This window comes from Mytilus edulis, chromosome 3, assembly GCF_963676685.1.
Source record: "Mytilus edulis chromosome 3, xbMytEdul2.2, whole genome shotgun sequence".
Classification (NCBI taxonomy): domain Eukaryota; kingdom Metazoa; phylum Mollusca; class Bivalvia; order Mytilida; family Mytilidae; genus Mytilus; species Mytilus edulis.
The window spans coordinates 33,299,208-33,317,764 of record NC_092346.1 but is presented as its reverse complement, the minus strand read 5'-3'; positions in this window follow the sequence as shown (position 1 = coordinate 33,317,764).

Below are 18,557 nucleotides of genomic sequence, written 5' to 3'. Positions count from 1 at the left end.
CGAACGCTAAACGCATGTTTCTTCTACCAGAGACTGAATAATGACGTTCAAATAAAAAAGTAAAAACAATAACTAAAAGAGGAGTTTCTAATATCTAGAAGGATAGCATTCATCATCAATTCGGAACGCTTATGGTTGCTATAGCTCGAGAGATTTAATTTGTCACTTTACTCATTTAATATGCACTCAGGTTTGTCCAAGGTTGTGGATGCTTTATCCTTTCTTCACGACAAATATGTTCCTTTTACAGAAGACAAAGTTTTCAAAAATATTGTTTTATGTGCATGAATCATTAACAGGGATGTCTAACTAAAGAACAAGGAATTCACAGAAACTGACATGTACAACTACATCATTTATGAAAGAGAAGATTTTATAAAATCTCAAGCATGTTCTCTTTTTTGAATGAACAGGGAAAAGGACGAGGACTATCTCAAACGTCACAAAAAAATCTGATAAATAAATGAAATTCAAAAATCGATTGAGAAAAAAAACAAATCCAGGATACAAACTAAAACTGAGGGAAACACATCAAATACAAGAGGAAAACTACGACACAACAGAAACACAACACTAAAGTGTAACACACACATGAACGAACTATAATATAACAATAGCCATTTCCCTGACTTAGTACAGGATATTTTAAGAAAAAATGGTGGGATCAACCTGGTTTTGTGGCTATTCAAACCTCCCGCTTGTATGGCAATGTTTTAAATAATTTAAAATGACAACATTACATGACAGGACTACAATACACATAAAGCGGAGAACATATATGACAGCGAAACACACAAATAATAGCTATCAAAAGGTACCAGGTTTATAATCTAATACGCAAAACGCGCGTTTCGTCTACACAAGACTAATCAGTGACGCTCAGATCAAAAAAGTTCGAAAGCAAAAACAAGTACAAAGTCGAAGAGCATTGAGGACCAAAAGTCCCAACAAGCTGTGTTCAATACGGCTAAGGTGTTCTGACTGGGATAAGAACATCCTTAGTATTTAGAATAATTCGTATTTTTTCAAACAGCAAATTCATAATAATGACTTATATATAATAGATATACATGATAACATCGAAGTGGTGACTAACTAAAGAATAAAAAGAATACTTAAAACAACCTAAACCAGCACATAAAAAGTCAAAACCGAGTTAGCCGAAGAGATCGACGCACAAAGTGACGTCACATTTGAATTTCTAAAAATTTCCAAAAAAACATTAAATAACCGTGTTGTCAAGATATTCAACTAATCTTTTTATAATAAATATCTTCCTAAAGTTCTTAATCCAATTCTTTCAGAGGTAAAAGATGGTCTTCAGGAAATTTTTGTGATAATGTATATCCAACCATTGGTGTGAAGCCTATGTGGACGTTAACATTTTTAAAGTACTACTCTAAAATATTATATTGCTATCTTAAAATATTGGCATTATGTATATCTTTTAAGTTTTCTATGATTTACACTACTACTTTCCATGCTCAATTGAAAGGTCGACTCCTGTCATTGTATTAGTTCTTTTTTCCATTCTTGTTCCAATCTCACATACGTTCCGACTATTAATTGGAGTCTTCGTAGTATTAAGGGGAGCGAATGATGAATTGGTTCCGATGACTGTTTTCTTCATTGAATTATGTATGGTAGCTAACTAAATAGTATAAATTTATGTGAATATTTAGAAAGGATTTATCATGATCACAATGAACTTGAAATATAAGAAACAAAAGTGCAGTTAAGTTTGTATCAATCTTAACTTACAGTTAGATATTGGCAAAGAAAATTAGTTGAGAACAAATCTTTACAAGAAGAGAGATGATCTGAGCTTCCCAATTTTGTAATCCCGATTTCTTTGTAGCAATATTTCAGAAGCGTCCTCCACATATCTCCAAGTTGATACGATATTCCCGAGCTTGCATTTCCTATCATGATTTCATTCCCATGATAGAGCGTTTCTGCTTACAAAAAAGCTGTTAAACCAAGAATTCCAAATATTCAAGGTGTTATTATCCCTTTCGAATATTTATAAACGCTATCATTGACTGCTATGGAATATCGACGACGGATATTTTCTAATCGTCGTAATAATACATTATGTCCTCTTTTCCTCGAATGTGACCTATCGAATAAGACTTATCACCGATTTTGTACTTAAATGAGCAATTCAACGGGTCACACATGTGGAGCAAGATCCTTATATCACCCCAATTTTTGGTGGGGTTAGTATTGCTCATTCCTCAGTTTTCAATGTTGTGCTTTGTGTACTGTGGTTGGTCATCTTGTCGATTTTCGGTTTTTTTCTTCATGGCACTGTCAGTTTGTGTTCGACATATGGGCTTGAATGTCGTTTTGGTATCTTTCACCTTCATTCTGTGTCATTTGGTATCTGGAGGATAGTTCTCTCATTGGCAATCATACCACATCTTCTAAAATGTATATTAAATAATTTGGCGGAAATACGGGATAGTGATTTCACAGAACGGGAAACATTTATTGTTTTCTTTTTGAGTGGTTAAAGCTGGGGTCAAACATTCACGATTTTTACTACCGCCCGGAGCATTCCCGATAATAATTTGTTTAAAGTCTGATTCAGAGCTTGTAAATCGTGGCTTGAAATTTTGACTTTTTATTAAAATTTGTGAAAACATTTATTTAATCACAACATTTATTTAATCACAACAACAATCATATATATATAAGAAAATTATTAAAAGATAAACGGTTTCAATGCATCACTTTTTTACTAGTACTTTCACTGCTTCCGCAGATCTTCAGGTAATATGACTTGTATATAAATAAAACAATTGATTGACGTTAACAATAGTATGACGTTAACAAATACAAGGGAGACTACTAATGTCATTTTAAGACTTTAAAATGTTACGTTAAAATTAGAATATCATTTATCATTTAATCCCGGGTTGAGAATGTTTATGAATAATTCTTCCTTCTTCCTCCGGAGAAAATCATTTTGACGATTGACCATATACAATGGAAATATTTTAAATCGTCCATTAGAACAACGATGGAAATGGTAGTTTGCCCTGATGAGTGTTAAATCTTCATGGTTGGTTTGTTGTCTATGTAAAGTCATTCTAGTCCGCAGTTCATTTTTTGTCTCTCCAACATAGAATTCCTCACAATTTGAACATATGAGAGAATAGATATATATATATATCTGATTGTTGTTGTGATTAAATAAATGTTTTCACAAATTTTACACAATGTATTTATTATTTGTCAGCAATCTAACTCAACAATTTATATATATATATATATATATATATATATATATATATATATATATATATATAAGTACGTCTGAGTCAGTGACAACTCTACAACAGATGTATCCATCGGATCGCCATCAATGATGGTGATACATGGCTGTGTACATAATGTATATACAACTCGTCTAAACATCAACCCAACAATGTTAGATCTGTAAATTTGCGTTCGCAAATTTTTGGTTCTTCCCTCGCCGGGATTCGAACCCATGCTACTGTGATATCGTGACACCAAATCGCCTGCACTGCAGCCGTCCCGCTAGACCACACGACCACCTGGGCTCTCAAAAAAAGAGCTTTCGCTGGCCGTGTGTTACCTTTCCTCGTCAGTTTTAATCTAGCGGCGTACTACAGTACATGATATATAAGGCATGAAGATGTTATTGCTACAGATCAGCTAAATTATCTATAGTAAAGGATCCTACAAATTAATGTAATATACAGTCACAGAAAATACATGTAATTATATTTATAAGTACGTCTGAGTCAGTGACAACTCTACAACAGATGTATCCATCGGATCGCCATCAATGCATGGGTTCGAATCCCGGCGAGGGAAGAACCAAAAATTTGCGAAAGCAAATTTACAGATCTAACATTGTTGGGTTGATGTTTAGACGAGTTGTATATATATATATAGAAATTGTTGAGTTAGATTGCTGACAAATAATAAATACATTGTGTATATATATATATATATATAAAAATTGTTGAGTTAGATTGCTGACAAATAATAAATACATTGTGTATGAAAATAATAATATAACATCTACACACGCTTAAAAAACACGTGTCTCATGTCTATCTCTAGATTCACCTTCCGTGACAAGGTAACACTACGACTATTGAAGTTATATTTTAATATAGCGGATGTGGTCGAGTGGTCTAGAGCGCTGGATATAAGGCTAAGCGATTGGTGCTGTAGTGTATCAAAGGTGTGAGTTCGAATCCCGCTGAGGGACGGACAAAAATTTGTCAGTATAAAATCTAACTCTAACACTGTTTGGTGTAATTTTCAGACTTATATATATATATATATATATATATATTGTTCCCAAGCGTCCAAATCTAGCCGTTTCCATACGATCTTGTCCGGATTATCCCACTGTAAATCCGCTTCTAATCCGATTTGCATCTTTCCCATCAGATACATGTATGAAGAAATGTTTAGATGAGAAGAGATGGCATTTGATAAAATCATACAAATGGACAGAATTGTCATCTTCAAAATTAATTAATGTTCTATCAACAGAAAATGTTAAAAAGGAAATTTTAGATTTAGAGATGGAACATTTTGATAGCAATAAACTAGGCGTTGATGGTGCAACTGAAAAACTAACCAAAATTTTAGAAACTGTTGCAGAAAATACATGTAAAGTCATATCTAAACCAACAAAAAAGAAAAAGAAAAAATTAAACAAGTATGGTCAGATAATGTAGTATATGAAACAAAAAGACAAATAAACTATTTAGGAAATAAAATCAAGAATAACTTAAATGACAAAAGTTTAAAATCTAAATATTTTGAATTATGTAAAAAACTAAAAAAATGATTAAACAGAAAAAATTTGAATATCACCAAAAAATTTATAAATCACTTTCAGATAATTTAAAAAATAATCCAAAAGAATACTGGAATGTTCTAAAGGCAATAAAAAAGAAACCAAATATTGAAGAAGATATTCCTGAAATTTTAATGAATGAAAATAAAATCATAAAACATTTTCAGGATCAGGGTACACCAGTCTCATATTATGATAAATCCTTTGTAAATAAACTGGAACGTGAACTAAACATTATAGAAGATAATATTGAATTGAATATGGAAACTGATGCACCAATTACATTTGCTGAAGTAAAACTGGTCATTTCAAACCTTAAAGTAAACAAATCAGCAGGTCCAGATAGAATTGTGAATGAAATACTCAAACACTCACAACCTGTGATAATTAATTCTATTGTAAAAGTTTTTAATTTGATTTTAAAGACAGGTAATTATCCAGATTCTTGGAAATTATCTTTCATGATCCCTTTACATAAAAAAAGGTGACAAGTTAGACCCTAATAATTATAGAGGCATTTCTCTTATAAGTAATCTACCAAAAATTTTTAATGCCATATTAAATAATAGGCTAATCAAGATTGTTGACAAACAATTAAGTGATTGTCAGTTTGGTTTCAGAGAAAATCACAGAACAGCTGATAGCATCTTTTTATTAAAGTCCTTGATTAATAAATATTTACATAAAGAGAAAAAAAAGATTTATGCCTGCTTCATAGATCTGAAAAAGGCTTTTGATTCAGTATGGAGAACTGCTTTACTTTATAAATTATGTAAAATGGGAGTTGGCAAGTCTTTTTATAGAGTTATAAAACAACAATACTTAAATACTAAATCATCTTTAAAGTATAAAGATTATGTATCAGAATATTTAAATATTGCTAGAGGGGTTAAACAGGGAGACACACTAAGTCCCACTTTATTTAATGTCTTTATAAATGATATTGTAAAAAATTTTGAGGGAAATGATTCAAGTCCCCTTAAGCTTATAAATAGTAAGGTAGGATGCCTTCTTTTTGCGGATGATCTTTTAATTCTGTCAGAATCAAAAGAGGGTCTACAAAACAGTTTAAATAACGTTAAATTATATTGTAACAAATGGCAACTCTCTTTGAATACAAACAAAACTAGATCCATGATTTTTAGTCAGTCAAAACATAAAAGTAAAACATCACATATTTACTATGAGAATAAAGCCATAGAGAGTGTAACAGAATATTCATTTTTGGGAATGTTGATAAAATGTAATGGAAATTTATCACAAAGTACTTTAGAGCTGACAAAAAAAGCAAAAAAAGTATTTTTTGCAATAAAATCATATACTAAATCATTGAATAATCCTATACCTATAAAAGTAGCAAATAATCTTTTTGATTCTTTAGTAAAACCAATTATGACCTATAATTCAGAAGTAACATATTTGGATACATATATTTCTTTTTATCGAGCCAAAAGCAGAGCCTTAACTTCAGGAAAAGAAATTAATCAACTTGATTTTATAGACAAAACCCCCATAGAAAATATGCATCTTAAATTTTGTAAATCTACTCTAGGGATAAGAAAAAATGCATCCAATTTAGGAGCAAGAGTTGAATTAGGAAGATTGCCTATAGAATGCTTTATTAAAACACAAACCCTTTTATATTTAGCTAGACTATATAATAATAATATTAATCCATTGTTAAAGGATGCTTTTTCTCTAGCACAGTCTCTAGATTTGACAGGAACTTACTCATGGTATACATATGCTAAAAATATTGTTAAAGAGACTAACGTTGACCTTAATATTCGGACATAAAAGATGTAAATAAAATAAAAAAACGATATAAAGTTAAAAATGAAAAATAGATAAGAAGATTTAATTCAAAATAAATTTCAAAACATCGATGATAAAAGTAAATTTTTTCTCTATAAAAAACTTAAAAAAAGATTACAAACTAGAATATTATCTAAATACATCTAATTTTCAGATAAGGAGATTAATCACTAAATTTAGAATAAGTGATCACTCCCTCTTGATTGGAAAGGGGGGATATTTTAAAATCCCAAGAGAGGAACGTCTTTGCCATAAATGTAAAATACTAGAGGATGAGAAACATTTTTTACTATGTTGTGAGTATAATAAAACTCTAAGAAATGACTTTTTTCATCACATATGTACAGAAAATAATAACTTTAATAATTTAAATGAAGAAGAAAAAATTCATTATTTACTAAATCCATCATCACCTTTACAAACAAATAAGTTAGGATCCTTCTTGAAAAAGTCATTAGAACTGAGGGCAGGGGACTCTTAACAACTTGTTTGTTGTTATAAATTTTAATGCTGTTGATATTTTGTATGTTTAATATGTATGTATTTATGTTTATTGTGTTTATTGTATTAATAGAATGAAATTCAAAACAGTGTGGCTGTGGCCATTGATTGACACATTAAATTCATTCATTGACTGGGACAATTTACGTGAACGTTTGTCTGTAACGACCACTGTTCACGACGTACCTACGATAGACATTTAAACTGTGGGGTCACCAAAGGTTTCTTGACGCCTTTAATTATAAAATAATTCGAAAAATTAATCAGGAATAACCTTTATGTTTTGATTTATACTATTGATATAAATCAAAACATCGTGTTATTTCTGATTAATTTTCCGAATTGCTTTATTAAGGTGTTGAGAACCTTTGGTGACCCCATAGTTTAAGGGTCTTTAAAATGTACATAGTCAGCAGTGGTCGTTACATACAAACGTTCACCTAAATTGTCCCAGTCAATGGATGAATTTAATGTGTCAATCAATGGCCACAGCCACACTGTTTTGAATTTCATTCTATATGTTGGTCACAAACTGTAAAGTTTATATGACAATAAAATATTTGATTTGATTTGATTTGTTAAAAGCGACGGAATCTATCCCGACAACGTCCCAATTCTGCCGAATGCGATCCGACAGACATCAGGCAGTGACCAGACAGTGAACCGACGCTGATGGAAGATATTCGTTAGAAAACTGTTGCTAATTTGGGATGATCAGGTACTGACAGAAGGCAATCCTATCACATTATGTTGCACCGCATTGCAAACGGCTTTGTCTGGACTCGGTCGTATTGTGTTCTGTAATTGTCGGGACTTAGACGAGGATATTATAATACCTAATTTTGTATTAATAACGGGACTGTTCCGGAACTGTTTCGTCAGAGACTGTCACGACATAATCGCGATTGTAATCCGACTAGACAAAATCTGATGAGTTACGGGATGCTATGGGATGCACCTTACTGACGGGGATACATGGCCGACCTCTCCGATACGATAGAATCTGTCACGAACGTATACTACAGCGTTCAGACAATAATAGGACATTCCAGATCATTGAGGATAATTATCCGACATTTTTTACTTTTCGTGTCCTAGCGCTCTCGGATCTCAAACTGGAGCCAGAATTGGTACTGTGTGAACGCCGCATAACCAAATGATAATACCGTAACTATCTGGCTTAAATACATCAAGGTTATCAGTTAAAGTAAAATTAGATAAAGCAAAATGACAATTTTTTTTTGAAAATCATCGTGCACTACGTCAATTTGTTTATATATAGACGTTACGTACAGTGTTCGGTTTAGTAATGGTAAAGTTACTCGACGTAGTTTTTAATTATTATTTAATCCGACCTCTGTACAAAACGCCAAACTTTTGCACTGTATTTAATACAGCTGGCATTGAGATATTTTTAAACTTCTTATTTGGAAAATATATATATAAGTATACATGACTGATTATATATTTTTGACAAATAAACTTTATTTCTTCATAATCTTATTGAAAATATATATTTCAAGTATTTGTCACTGCCCATGAATGTTAATTGTTGCAAAATGCATATATCATCTATGATGCTCAGGATTCCGTCACCACAAGTATCTTAGTCTAGGCATGTACATCGTGTGGAAACAGCAAGCATCAAACTGTTTAGTACTTTAAAAGTTTAAATGATATCAACCGCCTTTAACTATAGTTTTCGAACTATAAATAGCGAATAATTTTATGGTCTTTTTATCCGTACTATCAACATCCCAAACATGTGTCTTTTAAGAAGATTATAATGTTTGTGGATGCGTGGAAATAACTGTTAGTGTATACAACAAACATGCGTTCTAGCAGGCACATACATGTTTCTAGGTTTCAAAGTCGAAAAGTTATTATTTATCAAAAACTTCTACGCCTTTAAGATCAGCACATAGTTTACAACAATATTTTTTGTGATTTATTACCTTTTTCAGAGATATTATTAAAAAATATCTCCAAAAAATATATTACTACACAAAACATGTAAATGCTATATATAGCTAATGACACAAAAATGCTAAACTTTCAGTTGATGGAAAATAGAATTATATATATATTACGTTACATTTCATACGTTCCGTGCAAAAGACGTTCAATTTGGACGTGGTAACATTTTGGGGAGACACGGACAACTTGACGGAAATTGATGAAAAATTTAGCGTTTCCTAAACATTGAAGGCTTAAACAAATCTTCAAACAAATTACATTCCAGTAGTAACATTTGTTTTCATAGTTCATTTGTCTGTCACAAATTTAAAATAGCCTAAATTATCATGGTACTTGAGCAATGGCTCTATGGTAACATTTTAGGGAGACACGGAAAATACTTTAAAAAAATAAAACGAGAGAAGCTGTGTTAGAAATAAAAACATGTTCGTAAAATTCAATAAAATTACATTTTCATGTAGAGGTGGCGAACCCTTTCTATAAGTTATGTGAAAATATTGTAATATCGAATTGCTTGCTTTCATTTTCGTGTACTCGAATTTTCAAATCTTACAGCTTCTATGGAATTTCGAAAATGGCCGCCATATTGCAAACTGACTTGAAACTTATCGTAACCTTTTCACACCATGAACATGATCATATTATATCCCACATGTACAAATTTCATAGGAATCCATTCAGTAGTTTGATTTTTTTCTTCGTTTATATTTGGATGGTCAGTTATTGTTGTTACGTCTTACACGGCAAAAATGGCAGTATGAACGAGAAGTTATAGCTTAATTATGTAATAATACATAACATTAAATTTATTAAAGCCAGGTTTTACTTAACTTTGATTCTAATGATGAATCAAGACAAGCTACTAATTGATAATACGCAGAAATGATTTGTTTTTGTCCTACTGTTGCATCAAGAAATGATCAAATGAAAAATAGACCGAATACCGTGCATAACGTCATACCTGAGTTCCCATGTAAGTAGCGTCATCTAGAAATGAGCAGCAATGTGATACAGACATATCATTGGTCATAGTTTTTTCATCAAATTGTCCGTATGGTAGGGTTCTTACTGCTCCTTCTTGATAGCATCCAATGTACTGTTTTCCTGTGAAAAATAGTTTGTTATTTCACAAAAAAATCAAAATTGTTACATTTACCAAATTAAGATATAGTTAAGTAATTGTTATTGATGTTATATAAATGATTGTTCGATGGTAAATTATGTTTTAATAGTAAATTATCATCTTTGTATTTTGTTGCCTTAAATAACTTTCAGATCTTAACACATAGACACAAATTACTCTTTAAGAAAGAACCATATATCGTATGGCAAAAGATCTAATTATATAAATGATAATTTCTACTGTTAATTCATAAATTTCGCTGTGCATTCATAATGTGTTTATACTTATAAAAACGTATCTTAAAGGTAGAGTATTGCTTATAAAATTTTCATGATAGTTTAGCTTTAATTTGTTTAACTATTTTTAATTCAAATATATTGATAAACTTATACAATTAGATTGGTTATATATCCTTTCGACAAACAAATAATAGCATATTATACATTTATTGAATAAATTGATGTAACTTTCAGGATAACTGTTACACTAAACATAATAACGATAATTAAAGGGGCTCAAGTTACGAAATATATATATAAAAATTCTAAACATGATTTTTTTTTGTTCAATCATTAATGAAAGTCAAATAGTGGAATAATTATTCCATTTAGCGGCCAGAATGGTTCAGTTTTGTCAAAATAAAGAAATAAACAATGATTATGATATACTGCAAGTGAGGTCATCGGAGGTCAACTCGATAAGGATGAATTAATGATAAGATAAGCGTCTGCGATAGTTACATAATATGGACAATGTATCAGCAGAAGTGCGCAGGACCATTGCGCTTTTTAACCTATAACACTAAAAGATCTCGAATACAAGGACATTTGCGCTTTAAAGTTTGGAATACCTGTACAAAATTGACAAGACATTTGCGTTTTTTACCTATAACAGTTTACCAGTAATCTTTGAAAATTTACCATATTCATGGAGAGATGTACATATTTGTTTTGAAAGAATTTTCCGAAATAACGACAAAATCAGTTTTTTTTTATGTAAACTAGACGTTTTATAAGAAATATAGTGTATGTTTTTAGATAAACGATAGAGAAAACGAACCTCTTATGGATGGAACATTCATAGTTTGACCAAATTCAGTTAGTTGTTTTTATTAATGATTTCAAAATTGAAATATATGCTCCTCTTGTATCCATTCTGTTCAATGCATATTCAGAGGAACTGCAACATCATAGTTGATCTAAGCTTGTTTCAATTAATGAAAACCGAAAATTTTTTTTGAACAACTCAAATGTCCCGCGCCGGACCAGAAATAGTAATCATGAAACAACATTTCTTTTATTATTTGATATATATCAGTCAAAAGAAACGATACAAGGCTATGCCTCTTCCATATACTATGAACTTGGATACACTGTACCAAGGTGAATAATTACACAATTTGTCAATTTGAGGATGTCGTATCAATTTATCCTCATGTTCAACTGCACAACAGAAGTGGTCGTAAACTATGTGTACAAGCCAATATTTCCGTTAATGGCATAATTTGACAGGATCATTTTCATTATTGCTTGATTGTCTCAATCAAAAACAAAGTTTAAATCCTTCAAAAGCAAAATTCTTAAAATGATATAATGGGGACTTATTTAGAAATATTTATTAAAATTAATAATTATTTGCATTGTATTGCCGAAATAAGTTTTTAAAAAAAGCAAGAAAATATATCACGTTTATAATTTAGTCCGTATTGCTGTCAAGAAAAATAAAAAGTATCAGAAAATTCATAAAGAATGAGAAACTGTTCATCAGAACAGAAGGATTATCAGATGAATTGAAAAATTACTCACCGATGCCATAACCTGTAATTTTGTCTCGTTGATGAAGAAAATAAAGTATTAAGATACAGTTAATTCGACTGAACATATTTGTTTTGTAAGACACAGGCACAACATGTGCTGCAAATCATGTTGAGTCTTGCATGTAATGCGCTTATAAAGACTTTTTAAAGTATCCTTTGACAGGGTAATGTAGCCATGAAATTTTGAAATCGAAAAATATGACATTTATTTGTTTGCTTAAAAACAATTACAAAACAACAAAATATATAAATCGGTTAATATTCAATTTCAAATTTATTCTTCTTGTTTGCCAAGGAAAATGTATATTTCTGACACTATTATGTTTCTTAAATTGTTCAATTCAGATATTATACAGTAGATAAATATAGAACAAAGGTTACAATGTTTTGTCTGGTTTTTTTTTTAATAAACCTAGGTATGCCTTTTTCAAATCTTTAGTTTAAGTAAATACATATTGTTTCTTACTCAAAAGAAACTAGCATTGACATGAACGTCCAACTGAAATTAACTAGAAAATTCCAAATTTCACCATATGGCTTAAATCCATCTTTTCAGACGGTTAATGATAGCTATGTGAAAGATGTATATTGATCTAACTGATATGCTAAAGGATGTAGTCAGTTGTAAATTTAAAAAAAAATGGAACATAGAACTGAAACTTTAAATCAGAAGAGCATTAAATTTGTTCTTTAAGAATACGTTATAATCCTATTTACCATTTTTCGTTTATTCTTGCGCATTGCGGTGGCCCAAGGTCTCTTGAGAGGTCTTGATTAAGGACACAGCATACAGAAAATATTTAAGGAATGACTGTAATATTTGTTCTGTCTATGAAGAAATAACATTAAAAATTTGGTGCACACTGAATAACGCGCGTAGCGGGTTATTTAACAGTGTGCACCACATTTTTCATGTAATTTCGAATAGACAGAAAAAATATTAAAGTCATTTCTTATAATTTAATTCTAAATTCCATGATTTTAAACCGTAGAAAACCATGAAAAAACGTTGAAGACGTCACGGTCACATAACTAAATTATGTCTATGGGCTGATAACAAAATAACGTCAACCAATCATCAGACGCGTTACATCTAAAATTAGATTATTGGTGAATTAATGTACAGAAAGACCATAATTCAATAGCAGTACATTTCTGTAATGTTTTATAATGTAAAAGATTTCTTATATAAGAAAGGTTACGTATGCGTGTTTTGTAGTAAAACTAAGCCATTCAAGTTCATTTTAAAATACAAGTTTCGTATAACTTTAAAAAGTTTGCATGCATGAAGAATGAGACAATCAGCTTATTTACTAAAAATAAAATCATGTATTCATGTTCTAGTAAATACTATTGAGAATTAGGCCGCCTTAGTTGTTTCAATACAGGCACTTTATATGTGTCTATATTTATAGTTTTATTTAATAAACCTCTGAAGATTCTTTAGAATTGTAGAATGAAGTAGAGCATTTGTTTTATACTGGCTTACATCAATAATATAGATAATTTTCTGATTTTACACTTTTTAACTTGCCTTTTAAAAAAGTCATTTTTTCAGATTTGATCATTTATAGAGCTTCTACTCTGACATCTGCTCCATTCTTACACGAACAAAAATGTTCGAAAATGGTTTCTTCATCAAAAGCTTTACATTGTTTTTGAAGTCTTTCTTCGAGAAAAAAAATTATCAAATGTATTCACTTTTAGCTCATCTTGACTATAGAGATAAGTGAAATATTCTGATCTCTAAGCATTGACCGTCTGTTGTCGTCAATTGACTTTTACAAAAATCTTCTCCTCTGATACTACCGAAACAAATTCAACAAGACGTTTCCACAATCACTATTTAGGTATATATATATATTTAAAAAAAATGTTTTCAATCATCCCACCTGTCAATCGAGATGGCCGGATTGTCTAAAAACTAAAACACAGAGGTTTATAATAAGTTGTGTCTATTATTTTGAAAATCGTTACATAGATTTTCAGAATGTTAAGCTCGACCAATTGTACATTGTCGTCATAACTGTCATTTGACTAAATATATGATTTTTTGCACTGATTTTTTTTTAATTTCTGCTCTTATCTTGAAAACAATAATGTATAGAGAGAAACTTTATATTTTAAAAATGATCAGCGAGACATAAGCGTGATGGTCGAAATCGTCAGTCTATTCCTTACTAAAGTTATTGTCCTTTGATGACGATTTTGTATTCATTTAAATGGGTCTCGACTTTTTATTTTCAAAATTATATAACATGGATATAGACTTAAATAAGCAAAAATTATCGTCATATAAGATCGGTATTCAAGACAATATAAAACTTTATCATATGTTTAGTAGTAAAAACCGTAGTTTTGCATATTTGATAAATAGCCTGCTGTTTAATCCATATCTCGCAACTTTGATGAGCACCCTTGATCGCATACCCTTTATCACACCCCTATCCTTTATCGCATACCCTTTATCACACCCCTACTTCTTTTTTTTTTTGTACATAACGTTTTTTTTTTTTTTTTTTTTTTTTGGCTTAAGAAAATTTTTTCTCATAATAGGTAAATTATTTGAATAACGTCATTGTTTGGTATTTGACGTCACGAACGTGAAGTTTCCATATTGTATGTGACGTCACCAACGTCAAGTTTTCATATGTTTTGGCACACTAAATGCAACTATAAAAAATACAAAACACACAAATAAATACAATAATAAACAAAATATTTTTAAAACAACAGCACGCAAATTGTAAGGTAACCCAGGTGCTTCGGATAAGTAATTGAGCAGTTCTGTTAATGCCTTTTAAACAAGACAAAAGTAGAACTGAAGGTAACCCAGTGCTATGGATCAGAAAACAGTTCATATTATATAATACTCTTCTGTTGAAATATATGATAAAGCGTATAATACATGGCAAAATCCGTATCACATGCCGTATCACCCTCGACCAATATCATCCCTCGGGCCTAAAGGCCCTTGGGCTGATATTGATGTCTCGGGATGATACGACATATGATACGGATTTTGCCATGTATTATTCTCTATGTATCGGAGTTATTGTCCTTTAGTGTAATTTTACCATAGTTTTGTGTTTTGCCTTATATTAGATAAATTAGTGCATGAATGATTGATAAAATGAAACTTGAAATAACAAACATGATCACCATCGTAAGATCAACAAACAAGTTAAATTTTACCGATACATTTAGTAGATTTTCGCTCTTTTCAGAAGTGATCGACAAGGATTTTACAAATTTTGTTTTTTGGCCAAATACAAAGTCGTTAAAAAAAGAATTTTTTGTCATGAGTTCTATTCTAGCCCGAAATGTTTATGAGAGTCCAATGTAGACTGTGCGCATAAGTGAGCGATACAGACGTCGTAGAGCCACCAGTTTCAGAAACTTAACTTCTATTCTATTCTTTCATGTGTATTAAAGATTGATAATCAGACATAGAAATACGTGAATCCAATGATGATCCTTAATTTTATATTTAAAATGAACTTTAAGTTTCTAAATGTAAGTTGTAGGGATGTTCATCAAGAAATGGTGGCGATGATACTGTTAATTATTTGTAAAACGCTGTATGTTTCAATTCTGTAAATATAGATAATGCAATTACCCATAGGAACTCCCCATGTGGCTAAAACTGTGACACTTCTACAATGAAAAATATTTCATCAAAAATTATATCTAAGAAAGGAAAGTTGATATGCACTCCCATTTCATTCAAAGGTCAAAACATAGCGCTGTACTGCATATTTTCAACATGTATATGCCCTGCAACTTTTTAGAGTTTAAACTTATATCAAAATGACGTACTACCTACCTTTACTCTTTGCCTACTTCAAAATTCAATTTTCACCGCAATTGTGTGTTTTTATACTGGAAACAGTCCTAGATTATATCTATAGAGATCACATATTGGAACCAGCATTTCAACAAATAAAATTATCTATGAATACTATATATTTTTCCTCAAAAGAGGCTGTATTTACAAAGGGCAACCTGTAGATTGCCTACTCTAGAAGATTTAGACGTATCATGCCTCGTTTGTCAATACCTTATCTTACGAAGTGTCACTTTCTGATGTGTTCATTGTCCTTTTCGTCTCATTTTCATGGTTCAGTGACTGATAAAAAGGAATTATTGACAGTTTTCTCATGAATGTCACACTAATGATGAGTTTGAGATACTTAAAGTTGGTATTTCAAATCGTTGCAACGTCTTTCTTCTGTCAGATATAGTTTACAAATTAATGGTTTAAACAAATTATGTAACAGCTGTTAGGGAAATGTTTAATTATCAAATAGAAATGCTCGGAAAATTATAACAAAATAATGCATGGTTCTTTCAATTCACTTATTTGTCACTAGCTCCACATGTTCATAACACGACATTCTTTTGCTTTGGTGTGGTATAAAAACGTTCAGACACTTTGGGTCGTGTGTGCATACAGAGGGAACCGAGTTAGTTTTCTTTGGGGTTATTAACCATGTTATAGACAAATGTTTTGCAATTTTATACCATCATGAATTATAAGTGTTAACTTAATAGCACTATTGAATCCGGGATATATTAAGTTCTTCCAGTTTCAGTGTTGACATTCTGGTTCCAATATGTGATCTCTATGTTACATCTCATATATATATATTCCGGCGAGGGAAGAACCAAAAATTTGCGAAAGTAAATTAACAGATCTAACATTGTTGGGTTGATGTTTAGACGAATTGTATATACATTATGTACACAGCCATGTATCACCATCATTGATGGTGATCCGATGGATACATCTGTTGTAGAGTTGTCACTGACTCAGACGTACTCATAAATATAATTACTTTCTGTGACTGTATATTACATTAATTTGTAGGATCCTTTACTATAAATAATTAAGCTGATCTGTAACAATAACATCTTCATGCCTTATATATCATGTACTGTAGTACGCTGCTAGATTAAAGCTGACGAGGAAAGGTAACACACGGCCAGCGAAAGCTCTTTTTTTTGAGAGCCCAGGTGGTCGTGTGGTCTAGCGGGACGGCTGCAGTGCAGGCGATTTGGTGTCACGATATTACAGTAGCATGGGTTCGAATCCCGGCGAGGGAAGAACCAAAAATTTGCGAAAGCAAATTTACAGATCTAACATTGTTGGGTTGATGTTTAGACGAATTGTATATAAACATTATGTACACAGCCATGTATCACCATCATTGATGGCGATCCGATGGATACATCTGTTGTAGAGTTGTCACTGACTCAGACGTACTCATAAATATAATTACTTTCTGTGACTGCATATAACATTAATTTGTAGGATCCTTTACTATAGATAATTTAGCTGATCTGTAACAATAACATCTTCATGCCTTATATATCATGTACTGTAGTACGCCGCTAGATTAAAACTGACGAGGAAAGGTAACACACGGCCAGCGAAAGCTCTTTTTATGAGAGCCCAGTTGGTCGTGTGGTCTAGCGGGACGGCTGCAGTGCAGGCGATTTGGTGTCACGATATCACAGTAGCATGGGTTTGAATCCCGGCGAGGGAAGAACCAAAAATTTGCGAAAGCAAATTTACAGATCTAACATTGTTGGGTTGATGTTTAGACGAGTTGTATATACATTATGTACACAGCCATGTATCACCATCATTGATGGCGATCCGATGGATACATCTGTTGTAGGGTTGTCACTGACTCAGACGTACTTATATATATATATATATATATATCGGTCAAAGTTTACAATCAGGTACAACAACGTGAACAACCAACGTCATCATCATCATCATCATCATCATCATCATCATCATCATCATCATCACCATCATCATCATCATCATCATCATCATCATCATCATCATCATCATCATCATCATCATCATCATCATCATCATCATCATCATCATCATCATCATCATCATCATCATCATCATCATCATCATCATCATCATCATCATCATCATCATCATCATCATCATCATCATCATCATCATCATCATCATCATCATCATCATCATCATCATCATCATCTTCCAATAATGGCCAGGAGTCGTAGACGACTGTAAATATTGACCAAGCGTAGGTCTGAGAGAGCCACTCTCGACATAGGTTTATTTTGTACAAATAAAAATCATCATCATCTTCTAATAATGGTCAGGAGTCGTAGACGACTGTAAATATTGACCAAGCGTACATGTAGGTCTGAGAGAGCCACTCTCCACACAGGTTTAATATGTACAAATAAAATGCTGGTATTTACATCAAATGGTGGTTTATGTGGTTGTCCTCACTGCCGCCGTTTCATGGAGGCTGGCCGTGAAGTAGTTCAGAGTGGTTGAGTTGGGTTGAGTTGGTCACCGTTGTTGGACACTGGTTCCAATTCTGGATAGTGCGAGGAAAGAAAGATTGTCTGTACACTTCTGTTTTGGTGTAGATTTGCCTCAATCTGTTTGTCCCTCTGGTTCTGTTGTCACT